The sequence below is a fragment of the Phyllostomus discolor genome, chromosome 3 (assembly GCF_004126475.2).
Source record: "Phyllostomus discolor isolate MPI-MPIP mPhyDis1 chromosome 3, mPhyDis1.pri.v3, whole genome shotgun sequence".
Lineage (NCBI taxonomy): Eukaryota > Metazoa > Chordata > Mammalia > Chiroptera > Phyllostomidae > Phyllostomus > Phyllostomus discolor.
In genome coordinates, this window is record NC_040905.2 from 140,117,569 (window position 1) to 140,142,084 (window position 24,516).

Genomic DNA, 24,516 nt, shown 5'->3' on the forward strand with positions numbered 1-24,516 from the left:
CTACAACTCAGTTCCCTTTTTAGAAAAATGTGACTGATAATACCATCAACTTCCTGAGGTTGTCATGAGGATTGAATGTTTTAATAGAGGTAAAGTGCATAAGTACCTGACTTATATGCCTGGTAAATATTGGCTAATATTTTTAAGCAAGTGCCATTTTATACAATAATTATTACACAAAAAGTACCCCCTCCCACCCCTTGTACCTAGTATTGTGTTTAGTGGTGCACTCTTTTTTTTAAAAGATTTTATTTTTTATTTATTTTTAGAGAGGGAAGGGAGGGAGAAAGAGAGAGAGAGAGAAACATCAATGTGCAGTTGCTAGGGTCTGTGGCCTGCAACCCAGGTATGTGGCCTGACTGGGAATCGAACCTGCGACACTTTGATTAGTAGCCCACACTCAATCCACTGAGCTATGCCAGACAGGGCTTAGTGCTGCATTCTTTAATCCCTGGAACAAACAAGATGAATTTTCTGTTTTCTTTTCTTTTTTCTTACTTTTCTTTTTTCTATTCTTTTCTTTCCCCTCCCTCCCTCCCTCCCTCCCTCCCTCCCTCCCTTCCTTCCTTCCTTCCTTCCTTCCTTTTCTTTCCTTTTTTTTTATAATAAAGTAGTTTTTCCTTAAAAGCTTGTTAAGTATTTTGAAGAGCTTAGGAAAGACTCCAAAGTGGGATCAAAGTTATGGTAGATGGATAGCAGTCCTCTGAGGAAGTCAGAAGTAGTATGAATTTTTCTACAGAGTACCCTTTGATCCTACTGGTTTATAGAACTAAACAGACTTCTGTAGCTATTAGCCTATTAGCACTTCCTGGGGAGAGAACTTGATCAAGAATGAGACACTCAATAGAAAAGCAAAGCACAGAGAACAAGGCATGTCTTGAGATTCAGTGGCTGATTTTCATGTTGTCATTGATTTCTTCACCTTGAAGATGGTTAGAGTCTGTAAACAGCACTGTAAAAACCACTGGGCTTGGAGCAGATTATCAGATTATAAATTGCAGTTTCAATACATACCCTATCTTTTCCTGAATCCCCCAAAAGGATATGGATGATTCCTATGATTTGATTACTTGATTTTAATAAATATGCAAAGTATGATCATGGGCTCTTATAAATACTTTTTATGGATATCCCTAGTTATGAAATCCTGAGGCAGATAAATCCCAAATATAGAAATCACTATGCCAGCACTGAGGTTTGACTAAGGGTCCTTACTTGGGTGCTGGAATATTCATCACAAAAAGCTTTTTGCCAGGAGGAGCAAATGAGGAAGGGAAAGATGAATCCATAAGCACTACAGAGCTTGCTTCCATCCTTGCCACAGACTGGACTCCTGCTGGGGATAATGTGATGTTAGGTTGTATTTACATCTACAGAATTGTACCTACTCCAGTTATACCTAACATTGTCAGTTGGATTCACACTATTGTACTATTAGTAACATTAAAATGCTTCCTCACTGAAAAATCTAAATGAGCATTATCTTTGTCCACCATTTTCTGATTTCATGGTTTTCCTCAAAGACAATCATGCTGCTTCCACCTCTGTGTACTTGGAAATTAGTGATAGGACATGTAGTGACTTTACATAAAGGTGTGTTCTATGAATGAATAAATGAATAAAAGAGAGGATTAGTATATCTCTTATAATAACATATTCTAAAATATGGGCTACTTTGATAATTCATCCATCATTATTTTACATATATTTTTGGAATACTGAACTTAGAAAGTCATTTTTATAACCTACCTATAAGTTATATCTACCTATATGACCTTTGAAGTAATATTTTCCGACTCTAAGTATAACATATGGCCAAAGCAAAAAAAAGATAATATAACACACACACACACACACACACACACACATATATATATATATATATATATATATACTGCTCAGTGCCTGGCACCTTAGTATTTATTGAATTAAGGAGTAAGTAAATGTTTAGCAAGAGGCTACTGCATTTCACAGTACAGTGAACAACAATCATAATGTATATACGTATGAGGTCTGTCCAGACAGTATCCAGCCATGTAATATGGAAAATAGTGACATTTATTGAAGAAGATACACACAAGAAACATTATTCATAGGACAATGATGCCTCAGCCCCCTTCAAAGTAGGCATATTGGAACCTCACACAGTTCTCCTGGCATCTAGTTCACTTTTTAAAACACTCTGCAAAATCATTTGTTGGAATCACCTTCAGCTGCCCCATTGTATTTTCCTGAATCTCCTCAATGGTCTGAAATCTCCTCCTTTTCAAAGGAGATTTTAGTTTTGGGAAAAGCCAGAAGTTGCAGGGTGACAAATCTGAGCTGTAGCAATACTTATATCTGACAAAATAGACTTCAAAACAAAGGCCATAAAAAGAGACCCAGAAAGACACTTCATAATACTCAAGGGAAGAATCCATCAAGAAGACATAAACATCATAAACACATATGCACCCAACTTGGGAGAACCCTAATACATTAGGAAAACTTCGGAGGACTTCAAGAAAGATATAGACAGCAACACTTATACCAGGAGATTTTAACACCTCACTGTCAAAAATAGATAGATCTTCCAAGCAAAATATTAACAAGGTTATTGCGGCATTGAACAATGCCCTAGACCAAATGGACGTAACTGATTATATATATATATACACACACTTTCGTCCCAAAGAAGCAACATACAACATTCTTTTTAAATGTACATGGAACATTTTCGAAGATAGACCACATGATAGGACACAAAACAAGCCTCAACAAATTCAAGAAAATTGAAATCATAGAAAGCATGTTCTCAGACCACAAGGGACTGAAACTAGAAACCAACCTCAAGGAAAAAACTCAAAAACACTAAAACTCATCAAGATTGAATAGCATGCTATTAAACAATGAATGGGTTAATAATGGGATCAGGAGGAAATAAAAAAGTTTCTGGAAAAAATTAAAATGAACTCACAACAGTCCAAAACTTATGGGACACAGCAAAGGCAGTCCTGAGAGAGAAGTTCATAGTGATACAGGCCTGACTCAAAAAGATAGAACATTTCAAATAAACAACCTAACCCTATACCTACAAGAACTGGAGGAACAACAACAAAGATAACCCAGAACAAATAGGAGGAAGGAAATAACCAAGATCAGAACAGAATTAAGCAACATTGAGACTAAAGAAACAATTCTAAGGGTCAATAAATCCAGAAGCAGGATCTTTGAAAAGATAAATAAAATCAGCAAGCTTTTAAGCAGATTCATCAAGAAAAAAACAAAGGAACCAAACAAACACAATTGGAAATGAAAGAGGAGAAATTATAACTGACACCACAGAAATACAGAAGATTGTAAGTAATTACTACAAAGAACTATATACCAAGAAATTTGAAAACTTATGTAAAATGGTCAGATTTCTAGAAAAATATAATCTTCCAAAACTTAATGAAGAAGAAGCAAAAAGCCTAAACAGACCAATAACAACTGACAAAATCAAAGCAGTAATCAAAAAATTCCCAGCACACAAAAGCCCTGGACGGTTTCACAAGAGAATTTTACAAAACATTTAAGGAAGAGCTAACCCCCATCTTTTACAGACTTTTGCATAAAGTCCAAGAAGAGGGAAGACTCCCAGAGTCTTTTATGAAGCTAGCATCATCCTAATCCCAAAACCAGGTAAGGACACAACAAAGAAAGAAAACTACAGGCCAATATTGCTAATAAACATAGAAGCTAAACCCCTCAACAAAATATTGGCAAACTGCATCCAGCAATACATTAAAAAGATCATACACTATGATCAAGTTGAATACATCCCAGGTATGCAAGGACGGTACAATATTTGCAAATTAATAAATATAATACATCACATAAACAAAAGCAAATACAAAAATCACATGACCATAGCAATAGATGCAGAAAAAGCATTTGATAAGGTACAGCACCCATTTATGATAAAAACACCTAGCAAAATGGGAATAGAGGCCACATTCCTCAATGTAATAGAAGCCATATATGAGAGACCTACAGCCAACATCAACCTCAATTGGCAAAAACTAAAAGCTCTCCCACTAAGAAGAGGAACAAGACAAGGATGTCTCCTTGCACCACTTCTATTCAACATAATATTGGAAGTCCTAGCCACAGCCATCAGACATGAGGAAGAAATACTATTTTCATTTTGCTAATGTTTTCTTTAGCCATGCAGAAGCTTTTTATTTTGATGAAGTCCCATTTGTTTATTCTTTCCTTTGTGTCCCTTGCTCTGGGGGGACATATCGGTGAAAATATTGCTGCATGCAATATATGAGATTTTCCTGCCTAAAAGGCATCCAATTGGAAAGGAGGAAGTAAAACTGTCATTATTTGCAGATGACATGATAGTGTACATAGAATACCCTACAGACTCTGCCAAAAAACTATTTAATCTAATAAGTAAATTTGACAAAAGATCAGGATACAAAGTCAATATTCAGAAGTTGAAGGCATTTTTGTACACCAACAATGAAATATCAGTAACAGAAATCAGGAAAAAAATTCCATTTGCTATAGCAACAAGAAAAATAAAATACCTCAGAATAAACCTAACAAAGAAGGTAAAAGACCTGTACTCAGAAAACTACACAACACTGAAGAAATAAATTAAGGAAGACACAAATGAATGGAAGCATATACCATGTTTATGGATTGGAAGAATTAACATCATCAAAATGTCCATACTACCCAAAGTAATTTATAGATTCAATGCAATCCCTGTTAAAATACCAATGACAAATTTCACAGATATAGAACAAAAACTTCAAAAATCTATGTGTAACTATAAATGACCCTGAATAGCTGTAGCAATTTTGAGAAAGAAGAACAATGTAGATGGGATCCCCATACCTAATATCAAACTGTATTACAAGGTCACAGTAACCGAAACAGTCTGGTACTGACATAAGAAGAGACACAGAGATCAATGGAACAGAATAGAGAGCCCAGAAATAAACCCAAGTCTCTGTGGTCAATTAATATTTGACAAAGGTAATATTTGAAACATAAAATGGAACCAAAATAGTGTCTTCAAGAAATGGTATTAGGAGATCTGGACTGCTACATGCAAAAAAATGAAACTTGACCGCCAACTTACACCATACACAAAAATACACTCAAGATTAAATAAAAGACTTAAATATAAATCATCAACCATTAAAGTCCTAGAGGATAACATAGGCAGGAAAATCTCATATATTGCATGCAGCAATATTTTCACCGATATGTCCCCCCAGAGCAAGGGACACAAAGGAAAGAATAAACAAATGGGACTTCATCAAAATAAAAAGCTTCTGCATGGCTAAAGAAAACATTAGCAAAATGAAAAGCAAACCAACTGTATGGGAAAATACATTTGCCAATGATATCTCATACAAGGGTTTGATGTCCAAATATATAAAGAACTCACAGGACTCCACACCAGGAAGACAAACAATCCAATTAAAAAATGGGCAAAGTACCTGAACAGACAATTCTCCAAGGAGGATGTACAGAGGGCCCAGAGACATATGAAAGGATGCTCAGCATCACTACCCATTAGAGAGATGCAAATTAAAACTACAATGATATACCACTTCACACTGGTCAGAATGGTCATCATAATCAATTCAACAAACAGTAAGTGCTAGCGGGGTTGTGGAGAAAAGGGAATCCTAGTGCACTGTTGGTGGGAAAGCAAACTGATGCAGCCTATGTAGAAAACAGTATGGAATTTCCTCAAGAAACTAAAAATGAAATTGCCTTTTGATCCAGCAATTCCACTTTTGGGAGTATGCCCTAAGAATCCTGAAACACTGACTCAAAATAACCTGTGCATCCCAATGTTCATAGCAGCACAATTTACAATAGCCAAGTGCTGGAAGCAGCCTAGCTGCCCATCGGTAAAAGAGTGGATCAATAAACTGTAGTACATTTACATGATGAAATACTATGCAGCAGAAAGAAATAAGGAGCTCCTACCCTTGTGACAACATGGATGGAACTAGAAAGTATTATGTTAAGTGAAGTAAGCCAGGCAGTGAAAGACAAATATCATATGATCTCACCTATAAGTAGAACCTAATTAACAAAACAAAATCTAATGGAGACTAGATTTTGGCAAGCAAAATCTAGCAGAGACATTGAAATCAACAACTGACAGTAACTAGAGGGGAGGGAAGAGGGAAATAATGTGGGAAAGAAGGGAAAGGCACATAAATGAATGTGAATGAGGAACCCATGGATGGAGCCAAGGGATGGTGGGATTGAGGGTGGGAAGTGGGTGTGGTAGGGTTGAGAAAAGTGGTGGTGGGAAAATGGAGACAACTGTATTCGAACATGAATAAAAAATTTAAAAAAAACAGAAGAAGGAAACTGCAGATGATTCTGAAGGCTTTCAGGGATGATGCAATGAGTGTAGTGCAAATAAAAAATGTGGCACAAACATTTTCAAGATGGTGGAGAATCTGTTGAAAGTGATCCATGTTCTGGAAGGCCTGCAACAAGCAGAGAACCTGAGAGTGTTAAATGTGAATGGGCTGCAATCAACAAAGGTTGGTAACTGACAGTGTGAGAACTAGAAGCTGATCTACTGTGTCTAAGATCTTGACTCAGGATCTTGGCATGAAACCTGTTGTGGCAAAACTCATTGCTCATCTTCTGCTACCAGAGCAGAAGGAACATCATGCTGCAGTTGCTAATGACTTGATTCTAACCATTATGAATGAGCCAGATTTCCTCAAGAAGGTCATAACTAGAGTTAAATGGTGGGTCTATGGCTATGACCTGGAAGCAAAGGCCCAGTCATCCCCAGTGGAAGTCTCTTGGTTTTCCAGAGGATAATATAAAAATATTTTGAAATGACAATTACACATGTGTTTTCTACACCCACAAATAACCGCAGTTAATGTTTTGGCATACTTGTATACTTTTTTTTCTATACATCTCTCACACACACAGACACACACATACAATAATAAAGCTTTCTAAGGGATGAATGTGCTATGATACATTTTAACCAGTCCTCTATTGATGAACGTTTAGGTTGCTTTAATTTTTTGATATATGTTATAATTAAAAGTAAATATGATTTTAGTCAAAATTCTGCACATATCAAAGGTAGATTCACTGAGGTAGAATTTCTATGTACTTTAAATTTCTTTTAATTTATTGATTTTAGAGAGATAGAAGAAGAGAGAGAGAAAGAGAAAGGGGGTGGGGAGAAGGGGACATGACTGGAGATCAGACCCACAACCTTGGTGTACTTGGATGATGCTCTGTGCAACTGAGATAACCGGCCAGTGCTTCTATGTACTCTTTCGCTCTAAGGAGAACATTTCTGTTATGTTGAGTATTTTGAAAGATCTAATTCACTTTTGCTGAATATCTTAATACTAGCATTAAAGATTTAATATTCAATTGTTGCAATACAAAATGTAACCTTGAAAATATTGAAAACCTTGAAAATATTGTAAAATAATGTAACCTTTTTTAATCTGAGATGTACACTATATTTACCCCCATGATTATTACCCTCACATAATTGCTGCTTTTAGAGTGTGGTATGTATTAAAAGTCTGAGCTCTAACATCCAATATGTCTGTCATGTTTCACTGCATTTAGATGATTTTTATACTCTCTTCTAGGCTTTGAAAATTGCCATAAAATGTTAGCCATTTGTAAATAAATAGTCACGGAAATCTATTGTTATTCAAATTTGATAGAAATGAACTAGTAGACTGTTCACATATATATGTAGATTCTATACATAGTCCACATATATATATATATGCATTAAATGGCAAGGTGAATACAAGATGCTGAATTTTGAGATTTATTGTTCAGTGTGTGTGTGAGAGAGAGAGAAGAAGAAGAAAAGTGGGGAGAGAATGCAGGTATGCATGATGAGGGAATTTAACTCCTTGAGAGAATGTAATTCCTTTTCTGTCAAGGCATTTTGTCCCCTTGGTTCTCGTGCCAAGATGTCTCTTCTCTTTTGTTTTGTCCACATTGTCTACTGTGATAACCCTATTCTTCTATTTCCATCTATCCACTGCATTTGAGTTATTCTGGTGGTGTCTGGACCTCACCTCTGATCTATATCTTTTCTACCTCAGCCCATTTTTTCCCAGTTCTTTCATCTACCTTATTGGCCTCAAATGACAATAAAATATGACGGTTTAGCAGCAGGTGCTTTTCTGTTTTTCCTATCTTCTAATGTTGGGACTATTTTTGTTTTTCTCTTTCAGTATCATCCCTGTCTCCCAGTCTCACAGGTTTGTTTCTCATTTGCATTCCAGTGATTTCCAAACCTGTGTAACAAACCAACTCAGCAAACCTTAATGACTGGATGAGACACGGCAGGGGACTGAAGCTCATGAACACATAAGTAGGGTAATGGGCAGCTACAAAAGCATGGGCTCAGATGGTGGAAAACATAAAGCTACACCACAGGATTCTCCAAACGATTGCACTGAACCTTGTCCCATGTGCCAGTCCCTGCTCTTTCCCCTTGCTTGTTCTGATCTTAACCTCTCATTATTGGTTTTTGTGAGCTGAGGTCTCAGCAACCTCTTTGTTTGAGTTTTTCCTTGCTTGGATTTAGTTGCCCTGGCCAACCTGTCTCTCCCAGTCTCTTCTGCCCTCTCCCCTGTCTTCACCTCCCTTCTCCTTTCCTCTCTCATCTTTTGCAGTGAATCTCACAGCTGCAGTTCAAACCCTCTAAAGATTAAAGCACAGGCACTATCATTAAAGCCTATGGGCCTCCTTGTTCTGTGTGGTAAGGGAGATGCCAGTTCCAGCAGCACTGTAGATCCTGTCAGATCCAACTTGATATTTTTTAAAACATTTTCCTCACAAAGGAGAGGCTTTAGGCATTTTGTGAAAAGTGTCTGCACTTTCTCTCCAGTACCTCAAGATATCTTTCTCAACTCCCCCTGCTGCATTTCAAACCTAGGCTGCTGTCATTGCATCTCCTTTGCTCCCAGGTCTACACTCATTTCTTGTCTTCTTGCCTGGATCTTTTGGACATGCTTTGTTCATAATTACAGTTTAGTTCTTTATTGCAGGCTCACCATTAAGCACTATCTTTAGATTTTCCTATGCTGCATTATACCTGCTGAGGTTCATCCCACCATAATCTTTAGACACATCTGTAGCTCCAAGAACCTAACCCAAATTAGATGCAGAAAGTTTAGACAGATTCTCTGTCATGGGCCTTTTTCCCTTCCCTCCCCTCCCCTCCCCTCCCTTCCCTTCCCTTCCCTTCTTTTCTTTTCCCTCCCCTCCCCTCCCCTCCCCTCCCCTCCCCTCTCCTTCCCTCCTCTCTTTTTTTGTCTTTGCTATTGGAGTTGTATTGTACCAAAAACAATTAGCAATGAAATGGCATTATTAAGAATTTAAACTTTAGAATCAGACAAATGTAATTTGATTACAAGGTCTACCACTTAAAAGTAGCGTGACTTTGCAAAAATTGATATAATTACTCATGGTTTGAGTTTTCCCATTGGTAAAATGAATATGACAGCAGCAACAACCTTATAGGCTTATTATGGGCTTTAAAGTGCTATAAGTAAAGAATTTAGTGCACTACCTGGAACATTAAAAGTGCTTTAGAAATGATTATTATCTTCATTTCTATTCAAATTTGTGAGATTTGGTTTGTAGCATTAAATGGAAATTCTAGGGAAAAGTAATCTATTATTGCATTTCCACTAAAAGTTAAAATTGAGGTAAATTTTATTTTTTCAGATCCACCTCTTTTATGATGATTCTGTGTTTTTTGTATAAAGTAATATAAACAAACAAAACAAAAAAACATCTTTTATACCATGAAAGCATAAGCTACTGTACTTGTATGTCTTTAGAGTTTATATTCTACCAATTGGCAATATTGGGAGACCTCAATGTATATACTTTATTATTGCTAGCTGGAAGACTGTAGCCTCACCTGTAAAGCAGACAATAGTCAAACAAGAAACAAAGTATAGGAGAATCTAGGGAATGCTGTGCTAAAATGAGGAACATGTCCATAAAGTAAAGCATTAATTTTATTTCAGGCATGGCATTTGCATTCTGGTTCTCCTCCAAGGTAAAGCTCTCCGCTTCTGCCAAATTTTACTTGTGTAAGTTTGTATGTTACATTTGGCATTGCACTGTACGCAGAGCAGGCAGCTAATTCCTGTGATCCTCTTTTTCTTTCCTGATACTTCCAAAAGAACATTTCCCCTTGTGCTCGTTGACCTAAAAATGAAGTGGTGGTAAGTAAATAGTACCTCCCAGGGAGTGCTTCACACACAGTATTTTAATGTGATGTTCACTACATCCAGAATCCGAGCCATTGCACATTCTTCCTGGCTCTCCACCACCTGGCTCCTGATATGCTTACTCCAAATACCTGAGATTTAGAGGCAGCTAGAGCTATTTTAGCAGACCACTGCCTGTGCTGCCACTCTGTCCTATTGTTTTAAACAGTTCCTCTGCTAAAATTACAAAATTCTGGAGTCTAAGAGATTTTAGGGAACACCAAGTTGAGCATTCTCCACACTGTGCTCCAAACTGATAATGCTACCATTCCAAGAGATGGCAATGTGCTCAAAAATGAGATTCTGTGGTCAAACAATTTAGTTAAACATTTAAAAAAATTATTGCTGAATCCTCATAACTTGTTTAAGGGAACTATGGGACAAACCAAAAGCAAAAACAACAAAGAAGAAAAAAAAACATAGAATATGTAGCAATACATGACTTTCTTTAACATCTTCTGGTGCACAAACATTATGCAGAATAGTTTGGGAAATTTCATTGTGATGCCACCACTTTATTTTACACGGAAAGAAACAGTGCTGCTGTCAAGACAAAAACCTGTCACTTTGATAAAAATCAGAGTCCAGTTTGAAAGTACAATATGAAAAACTTGCCAGAATCAGCAAGTGCACAGAGACAGCTTAGCTTCCTATTTGCTGTCATAATAGCTGGCACTAGTAGCCCTTTCCTGCTCCCAGGACACCTTCTCCCCTCTCCACCCAATGTTACAAAGAGCCTCATGTAGCCTGTGTTGTCCCCAGCAGTGGGTGCCAAGTCCCCATTTATTTCCTTAACAGAGAATAGCAGCCCAGAACTCCCATTTTCTTGTTATTGACTGATTTGTGACCTAATTATCTTCACCACTTTTCACCTACAGGTCTCATTCAATGTGAATGCTAATAATATCACACTGATAGTGGCATACTCATTTTGTTTTTTGACCTGTTGCTTTAGTTGTTCACTAACAATAAATATAAGAGCACTGTGTCTTTCTTTACATGTCAACATAATAATGTCTTCACATTATTTAGAAATTAGTTGTTTTTGATTGCAAAATTAATCTTTACTGTATTTAGTAATCTAGATATGCATAATGTATGGTAGGACTGGTTTGAAGTTCAGCTTAGAAAGAATGAATGCTTCCTTCATCTGAAACATGAGAAGTCATTATGATTAGAGGAAAAAATCTATATTAAAGTCTATTTCTCTTTGTCTGAGTTGAGTTTCTCCGGGCTTAACTAACTTGAGTGTAAGAGTGTCAAAGTAAAATCATTGACAATACATCTTAAGCACCATGACCCTCTCCACATGCAGATGCAAAGATCAACCTGCTTCCAACACAGAGCATCCCTCTCTACCTCCATCAGTAATCAGTGTGATTGTCCTCTAGATTCCACATATAAGAGACATCATGTGGTATTTGTCTTTCTCTGTCTGACTCATTTTACATAGCATGATACAGACAAAGAATCAAAACAGCAAGACTCTTATATACAGAGAAAAAAACAGCATTGTTGGAAGGAAGGGGATTCTAGGGATCAGTGAAAAAGGTGAGGTATTAAGAAATACAAATTGACAGTTAGAAAATAGTCGTGGGGATATAGATAGAGTACAGCCTACAGAATACAGTCAATAATATTGTAATAGCTATGCATAGTGTCAGATGGGTACTTGAATTATCAGGGGATCACTTTGTAAATTTTATAATTGTCTGACCACTATGCTGTACACTTGAAACTAATATGGAATAATATTGAATGTTAAAAAAAAGAGAACCCCCCCAAAACCCAGTCAGTGTGGCTTCTGGGCCATGACAGAAGGGAAGGGCAAATCCCTTCATACTACATGCATGATCATATACCCACATACACTCACATTAAACCCACCTATCATGAGAGAGAAAAGAAAATCTTGTTAGAAACTGGGACTATTTGAAAACTATTTCAAAGCAAAAATTTCAAAGCCAACTCTTTCCTATCTTTGGCAGTCCAATGAAATAGTATACATTCATTCTCTGTCCTCTGTGTGTGTGTGTGTGTGTGTGTCTCAGTCTCTCTCCCTTTCTCTGACCCTTCCTCACCCCTTCCTCTCTTATTCCCTGAGCCCCTTATTTAGCTTTCTGGCTATTTCTCAATCTTTTTGCTTCCTACCCTTCCCAGTTCCCTCTTTCTATGGTTCTTCTCTGTCATTGTGTCTTCTATCTCTTTCTTAGTCTCTTATCTTTGTATGTCTTTGGTCTATTCCTTCAACTAATTCAGAATTCCTCCATTGTTTGGGCAGGAGTCACCAGAACCCTGGGTATGGGGTGAACAATTATGCTAACAAGTTAACAAGCAATTGTCAATGACTGCCAGGATCCTAGCCAGGGGCATGGCCATTTCTTTTGTTCTAGCTCCATTCATTGTATGTAATCTTAGGTCAAACCCATTATAATTCACCATAGTGATGTCACTGAGAGAGGAGAGGGTTAAAAATGTGGAGGCGGGAAACCTGGTTCCAAAGGGGCTCCTATATTCCAATTCTTAGGAGTACTGTAACTCTTCAGTTACTGTTTTTAGCTCACTATTTGATAAGCATCTCTCAGAATTTAGGCCCTTGGACCATGGAGTTCCCCAGCTACTTTTAGAAGGTCTGCTAAGTGAAAACCATTTTTTAATTCAAACCAAGGTACTATTTGCTTTTCCACTGTATTGATAGTTGTAGACACAAAGGCATAGGTAAAATTGTTGGAATCTTTAACATAATTCAAGGTGGTACACCAAACTCTTAGCAGTAGTCATTGTATTTTGTTTTTTACCACCATAGTTGTAGTTTTAAAAAAAAGTTGTCTTTGATGAAGTACCATATTTTGCCACGTATAATGTTCATTTTTCTGCCCAAATTTTTGAGGGAAAAATAAAGATGTGCATTATACATGGGTAGTAATAATTCCATATCTACATAAATGTTGTAATTTTTTATGTTTATGTGTTAAAAGTGTAACTCTAGAAAGCAATAACAATATCTGTATGCAAAATAATACCCTGAAATATGATAATCAATTTTCTCTCTAAATATACATAAATACAAAATAGAATTAAAAAATTAAAACGAAAGATTTTTTTCCTGAAAGTTTGGGCCAAAAATGGGGGTGTACATTGTATACATCAAGATACGGTAGATTATTATTTTTATAACATCCTCCAAATAAACACTTTTTAAGTATCCTGTGTGATGAAATGTGAATTATGCATAAAGAATGTTTGCTGCAAACTGAAATTTGATGCCTCAAGCAAAAGGACATGTATGATTGGTTTATGAACTAACCACTTTTTCATTTAATACCATTTTAAATGGAAGTGTGGAAGTGTGACTGATAGCCCAAGTAGGGTTTTTGAGACTTACACATAGGTATTGTATTTGATGCATATCTCTTCAATATAAAGTGACCTTGTCACATGAAGGGAAGCAACTATTTTGTATTTCTAGTTGCTGCCAGTTATCAAATTTGAGCTTTCAAGGGAAAACTAAAATTTTGAAAATCTTTTGTATGCCACCATAAAGTGGACAACTCAATACTCAAAAGATTTTCTGAAGAGATTTATGGTGATATTAACAAATGTAATTATTGATATTATAGAATTGAACCTGTCAATAATTTGAATATGTGCATATCTGTTCCATCGGTCTGGCACCCAGCCTGTACTCACATTACAGTTCTACAGCTCACTGGATGTTAGAAATTTAGCCTTAACTCCTTTTCACCATCCATAAGATGGTTCTAATGACAGCTTTTCAGATAGCTTATGAATATTAAATGGAATCATATAATGTAAAGAAATTAACACATTGTATGACCCCAATAAGTGTTATCATTCTTTTTATTAACACAAATAATTGTGATAACCATACCTATTTCATAGGATATTTTGGAGATAGAAAATAAAGTAAGTTGAAAATATTTCAGCAAATGTCAGATTCTTCTTCATTGTCCCTTTCTCCATCATTCCTACCTGAAACCTAAAAATAAAATATTATAGCTTTCTATAACAGAGTCCAGTGAGGAAAGCAGAAACTACATCTGTTGTTTTAATATAGAAAATGTGATATAAAGGATAGGTTAAACAGGCATTGGAGAACTGGAATGGAAAAGGGGTCCTCTGAGGTTGTACAGAGAGTGGTCTCAGGAAGCAGCTCCACCCTTAGTGCTTGGGGAATAAAAAGAAGAATTAGGGTTACTAGGAGCTTGAATAAGGACCTGTAGATCTGAGGGCCACACTTCTTATAGTGGTGCCAAGCAGCTAGTGTAGATATCTCAGGAGCTCATTGGAGAGGCTTTAGGAACTCTAAGTCAAGAACTCTCAGGAAGAGGTTCCAGCAGCCTAGGTCTAGCATTTCTGAGGAGGCAGAATAAACTGGTTCTAGAAGCGCTTGAAAAATCTGTCGACAGACTAATTTCCTCTAACAGGATAAAGGATGATTGTGAAGACAACACTGGCAGTGAATGAATGTGAAAGAATAAGCTCCTTGCTCCTGGCATCCTTCCTCCCCCCAAACCCGCCTCTCTGCTGTGCCTCCTATTGCAGGACTTAACAGGAAGTCCACAGGCAAAACAGAAGTGTGTGCAGAGACCCTGCCCCCAAATCTCAGTGTAGAATATAGAAGCTGGGTTTTGGGCTATGAGCCAAAAAACTTAAAAACTGACAAAATTCTTTCCTGGCCTCTCTTTAGAGGCAAATTAGAGTAGCTTAATTTGTTCAAAGAATATAATTGAAGTGAAATTTATCAAGAGGACTTGAGATGTCAGTATTATTGAATGGAACCCATGGACTCATTTTCATATCTACTTTTTGGGAAGGAGACTCATTTGTGCCATCCAGCACAATCATAATGACAATCTTTATGATTGTCATAAACTAGAACTAGATAGAACTAGATAGAACTAGAAATCCAGGAAGCCACCAGAAAAGTGAAGCAATGGTATTTGTTCTTAAAGTGAGTAATTTAAAATTGATCAGTAAAACATGCCTCCTTATGCTTGAGACATTTCACACACAGTCAAATTTTTAGTATTTTCATTAGTGTGATTTGCATAAACAGGATTTTATTTAATTATTATTATTTTGTAGAGGATTCTGTTTTAATGAAACCAACAAAGCTATTAAAGGGAGATACCTGGGCTGGTCAATAAATATGATTTTATTGAATTTTATATGATTATAGTATAATTTCTTGCAATAAATTTTACTTGTAAAGAAAAGGTGATTTATATGATCTGAAGTGAAACCAGAGTAAATTTTACTTGTAAAGTGTGTGTATGTGTGTGCATGTGCATGAGAGAGAGAGAGAGAGAGAGAGAGGTGTCTAAAAATTGCTACCTTTTTTAAACAGAGCATAATACCTGGTAAATTTATAAGGATAAATTTAATTTTATCCTCATAAATTTAAAAATAAATTTAAATGGAGCATAATACCTGGTAAATGAATGAGGTTTCTGTTTGCAAAATTGTCAAAGCTAGTATAAAAATATGTTGTATATATACATATATACACACACACACAAATATTTTTTTCACAGTAAAAGCAATAAATAAATGTTTCAATAGCATATGGTTTTATGCATTAATCTACTAGGAGGACATCCATAAACATCTTAAAAGAGAAAAATTATTACATTCAAGTTATTTTTCTTTCTCTGACACACTTGCAATTTGATTGCTCTCATGCGTTTTCTCATCATCTAAATGCTATTACTGATATTGAGATAATTAACTAAAAATATTCAGTTTGATGTGGAAGTTGTTTTCTACCCTAATTTTTGTTTTCTCATATCTACTTAAGAATGCCTATTGATGTACAAAACCATGTGTGATTAGATCAGATATCTGCAAATGCAAGTGATAGTGTCATTGGGGATGACACATCACTTATCCGATGGGGTTGTGAATCCACAGCCTGGAAATACATATGTGATTTTTTTTTTTCAGAATCAGAATGAATGAAGCTAGATGGAAAGTGACACAAGCAAATTGAGATGAGCACTATAGGAAGAAGCAAAGTTTTTTTCATGTTCACAAGAGTTTTTTTTTTATTTCATTTAGAGAATCCTTTGGAGATGTTTTCAAGATGTAGAACCCTTATATGTGAAGTATCCCAAATGAAGTTGGAGCATCTGCATTGAAATTACTTCATGTTGTGGTAAGATGAAATGATTCTTAATGTGATGAGGGGTGTGTGTGTATATGTAAATACAAAGTTATGAAGGTTTGTAATCCAATACATAAATTTAAGATTCAAAAACAACTCTTTCGCAATGATTATTTTATGGCTTCTTAAGAAGAGTAGGGCACAATATGGAATTCAATTTTTTTACTATTAATATAGTATTTACATTATTTATATTAGTCAACAGATCAACATGACAGATGGAGGAAGTAGGTATTATCTTTGCAGTAGGATGTGGAAAACAAATTTTAGAAGAATTAAAACCTGTCCAGGATCATGCAGCCAGTAAGTGGCACACCAGGGATCTTAATCTATGCTTTACTATTTCTGCTGACGTGCTGCTTCTACCATCTGTGATAGGTGAGGAGACAAAGAATTAACATAGGCTGAGGGCAAGGTCCCCGAGAACATTTAGAAGAGTCATAATTGCCTTCCCTGAGATAGAAAAGCAAAGTGAAGAAACTACATTTTCACTGCTTTTGAAAAGAGAAAGCTTTTTGTAAGTATTGACTAGTTACATAGATAATGGTGTCTCAAATAAATTGATAGTTATAGAAAAACTGACAGAAACAATGTGTGCTGTAATTTCCCATTCACCCTTCCTATAAAATGAAAATCCGTAGTGGGCTTCCTTTATACAAATACCCTGTCATGGCTCATGGTATACTTTAATGGAAATAGTACCAGTCCTTCCTTGATAGCTAACTGATATGCAACTCAAGTAACTTGAGTCTCATTTCACTTTTCTGTTACTTGTACCATAAGGTTGCTGAAAAATTACACTGAAATAAGAGACAATACATGGAAGATACCTATAATTCATTTTGGCACATAGTCGATATTCAATAAATAGAAGCCATATCAAAGACCTTATAAACCAACAGCTATTAAAATGTAAGCCATTATTTTGTTGTAGGTCTATCCATGAAGATTTGTAATTAAAGAAATGTTCATGTGAAAGATTATATTCAACATGATGTAAAATTATGTTTGAATGTATTTTATTTATATGTAGAAGAAGACATTTGTTTGGGGGAATTACAGATTGCTGACTGAAACCTTTAGAAACCTCAAAATATTTTAGGGGCATTATTTTGTAATGGCAGCACATAGGCTCTTTCATTCTAGAGACTCAGCAATACCACTGGATATAGTTGATCTAAGTGTCATGCTTAAAAAAGTCCTAACACATTTTTCCTGGTGATGGCAAAGCAGATACCAACTCTTGTCTCCATGAGTCAGATTCTCCTTGGGTTATTCAACAGTGCCACCCTGGAAGTCTGAAGCATTATCTTGTGGCCTTCGTGCTTCAGAGTCTTGCTTCTGTGTTGGCAATAATCAGCAATATTTCTGCGAGAGTTGATACCACATCTGCCATTGAAGATCACATTTTAACTTTCTATGCTGTGAAATGCAGGGGGGTGGGGAGCCAACTTTCACTGTGCAATTCTGAGAAGAAACCTTTAATCATCTCTAGTTCCAATGTGTGGAACAAATTGTTTCTTTTTTATGGTAGAGTATAAGCCTGTACAATTAATGAATGCAGTGAAGATATTAGGTTAGAATCACCAACATAAATGGACAAAGGCTCCTCTCAGAGTGTCATGGGAAAGGGAATCTAGGCCATTCTTTATTTAAGCTATTTTGAATTAGTTTACATTCTGAAAACACCTGCAAAAGTGCCCATGTCCCTCCTATACTGTATTACTTCTCAGTTCAAGAGTTTTACATTTGGACACAGGATTCTAAACAAGCAACCCAAAATTTCCACTTTACATCCAGTTTTGGATTGAGTTAAAAAAGGTATGGTTGTTCCCTAGGAATAGAATTTTTTCACTTCGGGACTCATTTCTCTTTGCTTTTTCTCTGTAATAATCCCATATTTGCTTCATGCCTAACTAATTCTAAGATAGTGAATTACTTTAACTTATTTTAACCTCAGTAATCTCTTCATAATATGAGTATCATAACAGCTACATTGCAGATATTTAAGGATTACAAAGAATATGTGTAAATCACCTACTGCTTGAAAAATTGCTAATAGTCTCATTTTATATGGTAAATCTGTATCTAGATCTGCTAGTAGGTTTGATAATAAGTAATCCCACAAATATTAACCAAGAACTCTTTGGAATCTTCCAGAATAAGGATGAATATGTTTCAAAAGGTATGGAGTGACTTATGAAGGGGGTAGCTGTTACAGGAAGCTCCAACTTAGACCTAAGTGCCTAACCAGGAAAACTAGTATTTTATTTTCTAATTATCAGGCTAAGGGAATTAGCTTTTTCCTGTTATTTATGTGGTAATGTGCCTGTATCATGAGCTTTTTCAAATTTGTATTGCCAGGCCAAAGAGTTCTGAAACTTCACAGTGTTTACATACCTGGAGAACTTAAAGAGTACAAGATGTTCTCAGCATCTTACTTTTGTAGAACAGGTAGGACTTGAGTCCTAAGCATCCACATTTTAAACATGATTATTTAGAATAATAATACACCACTAACTGGGGCTTAATATTTTTTCCTTAAAGTTTCAAGTTTTACACAATCTAATTCTAGAGCTTTATTATTATAGGTTAAAGGGAACAAACTTCATTATCTGTTAAGACAAATAACTAAGAAACATATGCTTTAATAATTTGGCAGTAGAGTAGCTTTGCAAAGATTTTGATTCCATAAACATATGAGTTAATAGAATAAATAAATAGAAATATAAACACTGTCCCAGTTAGTAACAACAAGAGTTCTTATTTGGTTAGTACTTATTGAAAACCTAATGACCAGTTTCTTTCATATGCATTAACTGATAAAGTCTTCATTATAGTTCTTCTCAGTAGTTAATATCTCTATTCTACAGATTGATAAAAAAGAGACCTATAGAAGTTACTAGCTCAAAAAAGTTATGAAGTTAGGAAATGGTAGGGCCAAGACTCAATCTTGGCACCAAGTTGGTATGCAACTGGTACAGCTGCTTCCTGGTCCTAGGATAATTCCATTTTCCAGCCCTGAAAGGTTTTGTTCTACGGCAGCTAGAAGCATAAGCACATATGGGAACAATCAGCCAGTATTTGTTTTGTTTAAGCTCCTGAACAGTTTAATTCACCATCATCTGCTGAGTCAGACTTTGAAAGTCATAGGTAGAGTTGGCCTATTTCAGCTGCTTTGTAAAACTACTCAGAAATTTTCTTAAAAAATGTCTCAAGTATCTTCTGCAAATTCCTGTTATTTTTTATCAATGTGCTTGTTGATTTTCATCGGTTTTACTGAGTGTTTGTAAATCCCCCTTTAGTTAAATCAACTGTCAAGAATTTTTCCCCAGCTCAATAGCTGGGCATATGACCTTCCTTTTCAAAAAAAAGTATATACAGTTTGTATCTAGGTTTGGCCATGTGTCTAAGTTCTAGCCAGTGGAATAGGCTCTACAATAATTTGTGTCACCTTCGGATCATGTCCTTAAAGGGTGCATGTACCTGCTTCTCCTTCTTCTTCCTCTAGTAACTTGGAAAATGTGGGATGGGATGTCCTGTTGAGCCATCTTATATCATATAGACAAGGATGACTGTCTGAAGGTAGTAGAACAACAACATAGAAGAAATCTGGCTTCCTGGCTTAATTTATAGAGCAAAACACTACAGGACTGTTTCTTGGTGAATGCTGTGAGAAACATAAATAAGCTCGACTTTTTTATCCATTGCCATTAAGCCATTATACATGGCAGAATATATGCCCCAATTAATCGATGCACTCTTCCATAAATATATTAACCATGAATGCCCCACACATGGTGACCCTTTGAGAAGTCAGTCATAGCCTGAAAAGAAGAACAAGGCCCTAAAATAAAGGACACTGTGGTAGTTACCTGGCTGTACTTTGAAGTATCTCATCTTACCCATCTTACTTTTTGCACTCTTCTCCTGAACATCTTCCTTTGACCCTGTTTTCCTTTTAGTCCATCCTCTCCAGAGTATTACATACATTTTTTTACTTTTTTTCAGCTCTTCCTTTTAAAGCATTTCTCTTTCATGCATTTACAGACTGAAGAAGGCAAATCTTAGACTATAGGAATAATGAACCCTGAGATGAACCTCAGAGTAAAAACATTCAAAGTAAATTTTAAAAAAATACATCAAGCTATCTAAAATTTTTTTACAGATTATCTAGGTAGACTTATTAATTTCTGATACTCAGAAAACAACATCCAAATCTGTACAATCTATGAGATTTTCTTCATTGTTTCTTACCTTTTACTCAATCCCTCACCTGGTCTGTCTTCATTTGCATCCAAGATAAAACTAAGGTTTATTTTTTCACATTTAGTATGTCTCACTGAATCTTTATTTAAGAGATTTTAAATCTATGATTAATTTCCTAGTAACCAAAGAATGCTTTAGTGTCTTAAGGATGCAGTGTTCTCTTAGATCCATAGTCTCTTCTTGAATTACTATTTTGCTGCAATTCTGCTACAGAGCATGCTCCCTACCACACTACTGGTTTTACTATTTTGGCACTCTGCAACTCAGCCTGAGACCCCTTGGCTCTTATTTTGCCCCTTAATAATACAGTGTTTGCATCTTTTGACTAGCAGAGTGTATGCTTAGTATGTGCCTCAAAATATTTCATGGTTGGTTGACAACTACAATAGCAGTATTTTATTATGCTCTGTCACTCCCGTGATGCTGCTTCTATTTCTGAGCATGCTTGTTGGCACTGTCAACTTAATGATCTACACACAGTATTTCATTGCAATCCCCTAAAGAAACTGGGATAAGTATAATGACTTCACTTCAGTCCCTGACTATGCAAACATGTGCTTAACATTTCCTTTGTGCCAGGCATTGTTTTAGGCAACTGGGGGAGGGAGATTATCGATAAACTCTCTAAACGCTCACTGTCTGATAGGGAAGATAAGTACAGTAAGTTTTCTTGTCTTTTAATAACATATTTTTTTAAGATTTTATTTACTTATTTTTAGAGAGGGAAGGGTGGGAGATAGAGAGAGAGAGAGAAACATCAATGTGCGGTTGCTGGGGGTTATGGCCTGCAACCCAGGCATGCACCCTGGCTGGGAATCGAACCTGGGACACTTTGGTTCCCAACCCGTGCTCAATCCACTGAGCTATGCCAGCCAGGGCAATAACATCTTTTAAGTGTAGTAGTATAAAACTTAAGTCTTAGGGGAAAGGATCAGAGAAGAAAATTGCTCAGTTTTACTGGAGAAGTAAGAAGGATCTAAGATCAGGATATGTTTCATGGAGATTCTACTTCAGTTGAATGTGGGAAAAAGGAAGCAGACTGGCAGATTAAATAATTGTTTTCATGATGCCATAGGTAGTTAATGGCAGAGGGGGGACAGGGATTCACACAGGGCTTTTTGATGTCATAGTTTATGCCATCATCAATTCTTGCTGCTGAGTTCTTTAGTCTGTTTACTATTTGTGCAACTGAATGTTATCACAAGTTTGTACTTCTTCCCACTTGCTTCTCAGCACTTGCTTTTCAGTTACAGCTGCACTATACCTTAGTGGTAGAGATAATATACAAATTCACATTTTTCAAGAAAATAACATTCATGTATTTAGTTTCCATATGTGCTCTTACCTAAACATAGTTCCAAATGAGACTCCATTTATTGTCTGCCAGTTCTAGGTTCCCCACATTCCTTTCATAATCCCTCCTCTTTCATTTTCCAAAATAAAGGTATGCTTTTGTTCTTATTTCCTAGGGTATGCCATCTTAGAGATAAAAACTTCAGTGATAATTGACAAAGAGTGATTCAAGAATAAAGTACAGCTCCCAGAGGGGCAGGTCCAGGAGAACAAATCTGAATAGTTTAGGGAGGAAATAAAGTGGGGGCACCCTATTTCATTCAGGTGACAAACTTGTGGCAATACTGGGGTCTTAAAAGACTATACTTTCAGGGATCATTTCTATAGTTTGTTAAAACACCAGTTGTCTACCACTTGATCATCCTTCTGTTCATTCACTCCTACCTACTTTTTGAATCTCTCTTGAAGATGGAAGCTTCAAATATCTATATACCCAAGGTTTAAAGGATTATATATTTATAGCATATAGTAAACCAGAAGTTATATGATACAAATGCATGCAACATTTGTGTTTGATGTCAACTTTGAAAGTGGTGTGAAGATGATTGATAGATAGTGTGTATGTGTATGTTTTCAAAATTATTTCAAAAAGTAATACATTTGAAGACCTCCAACCCAAGTGTAATTGTTTCTCTAGGAAGCTGCTCAGGGGTAGGAGGAGGCATATTCCCAAGTATCCATCATTCCTCAGGCTCCTTACCTCCAAGCATTTTCAGGCTTATTCTTGATGTTGGATATTTGACTTTTGGATAACTCAAACATCAGTGTCAACCTTTTGAAAATAAATATCACCCAAGTATTTTGCAATGCTATTATTCTTTAGTTAATTTTACCACCATACTTTACTAAAAAATTTAAGATAATAAATAGGGCCATTTTTTATAAGTTAAAAATGATGCATATAAGAGGTTTCATGACATATATTAAATGAGAGAATAAATGAAAAATTCATCCTAATGTAGAAAGCAAAATGATAAATTTTAGATCTTTCTTAAGAACATAAGCACAATTGTACTATTATATGTGTAAGTACTTGTCAAGTTTTGAAGATTTATTTTCTGACTTAGTGAGCTTACTTTATCTTGCCTGAGTTGATCACACAGTATTAGATAATTTCAGTGCACAGTATTATTGCCATGTAAGTGTCAAGGAGGTGCCTGGTATTGTCATTATATGTTGCTCCAAACTGTATCCCAGAATCATTAGAGAGGAGGAGTAAAAGTAAAGCTTGTTTCTTCTTAGTTTTGAAGAGTGACAGTAAAATTGTGATAGCAGTATAGTTAAATATGTGTATCTAGATGTTGTTAATCAATGCCCTGCTGTCTTAGAATTCAAAATAAGTGTCTGGCTTCTCACCCTTTTCTGGCACATGTCACAGTCTCTTAGCCTTTGAGTTAATGACTAGCATGAAAATTTTGCCACTTTATATTCTGTATTAAACTTTATTACTGAATTAGCTTGTTTTCCTTTAACCATATTTTTTTTCTTCTCTTCCCCTTTTTATTTATCTCTTATGTTCTTTTCCTTTTCCTTTTTTTTTTTTTTTTTGGTGGGACGAAGAGTGGTGGTGCTTTGGGGTGAAGAGGTAAATGTGAGTGATCTTTTTAAGATGCATTAGTCAATTTTCTTCTTAGGAGAATTTAAAGCAGAAAGTACATAAATAAAATTAATTGCATAGCTATCTAGAAACCTGTCAAAACCTTGACATGTTCAGTCCCTATAATTGGTATTATATATTCAAAGTAAGTTTTTCAAACAGCAGAAACACATTTTGCATGAGAGCTGCCTATTAAATAGAGGCAATCTGCGGTAATGGAAGGTCTGTCAGCAATTCTTCACCACTAGGCAGAGTTTCACAAACCTGCCTTCCTGATTCCTATTTCTCACACAAACTCACATACAAAGTTTTAGGGCCTATATTATTAATTCATTAGCCATTGAAGTCTTGTTAAATATTTTGACATATAACCATAACAGCTGTTAATTAAGGTAATACTAGTTTGAATAATGAACAAACCCCAAACTGTGTAAAAGCCTAAACACAATAGAATTTTATGTCTTAGTCATTTCAAGTCAGAAATCAGATGGTTGGTACATGGTCAGGTCTTACTGAAGAGGAGTTTGAAAGATCTGGGCTCCTCTCGTCTTCCTTCTTGCTATTTTCAAAATGTGACTTTAAAGATCACCCTTCTTAGTTTCAGTTAGCTGGTAGAGGGGGGAATGTTATAGGTAAATGTGCTGGACATTTTATGGGCCAGGCTCAGAAGTGGTATTCCACACTTTTACTCACATCCCATTTGCCAGAACTCGCCAATGCAATGGAAACTGAAATATACAGCCTACCTCTGTGTCTGAAGTGAAAAAAAAAACCAGTTTGGCAAATAGTTAATCAGCTACATGTAA

At 35.9% G+C, this 24,516-nt stretch overlaps 1 protein-coding gene across 3 annotated transcripts in view; it reads left to right on the forward strand.

Annotated features, from left to right (window-relative positions):
* Window positions 1–24,516, forward strand: part of LINGO2 (leucine rich repeat and Ig domain containing 2) — a 1,215,855-nt gene that overhangs the window by 234,419 nt on the left and 956,920 nt on the right. For all 3 annotated transcript variants that reach the window (XM_036021522.1, XM_028531934.2, XM_036021521.1), the window contains one exon: window positions 16,386–16,482. The gene's annotated coding sequence lies outside the window, so the exon portion shown is untranslated. The remainder of the gene's footprint in view (window positions 1–16,385; window positions 16,483–24,516) is intronic.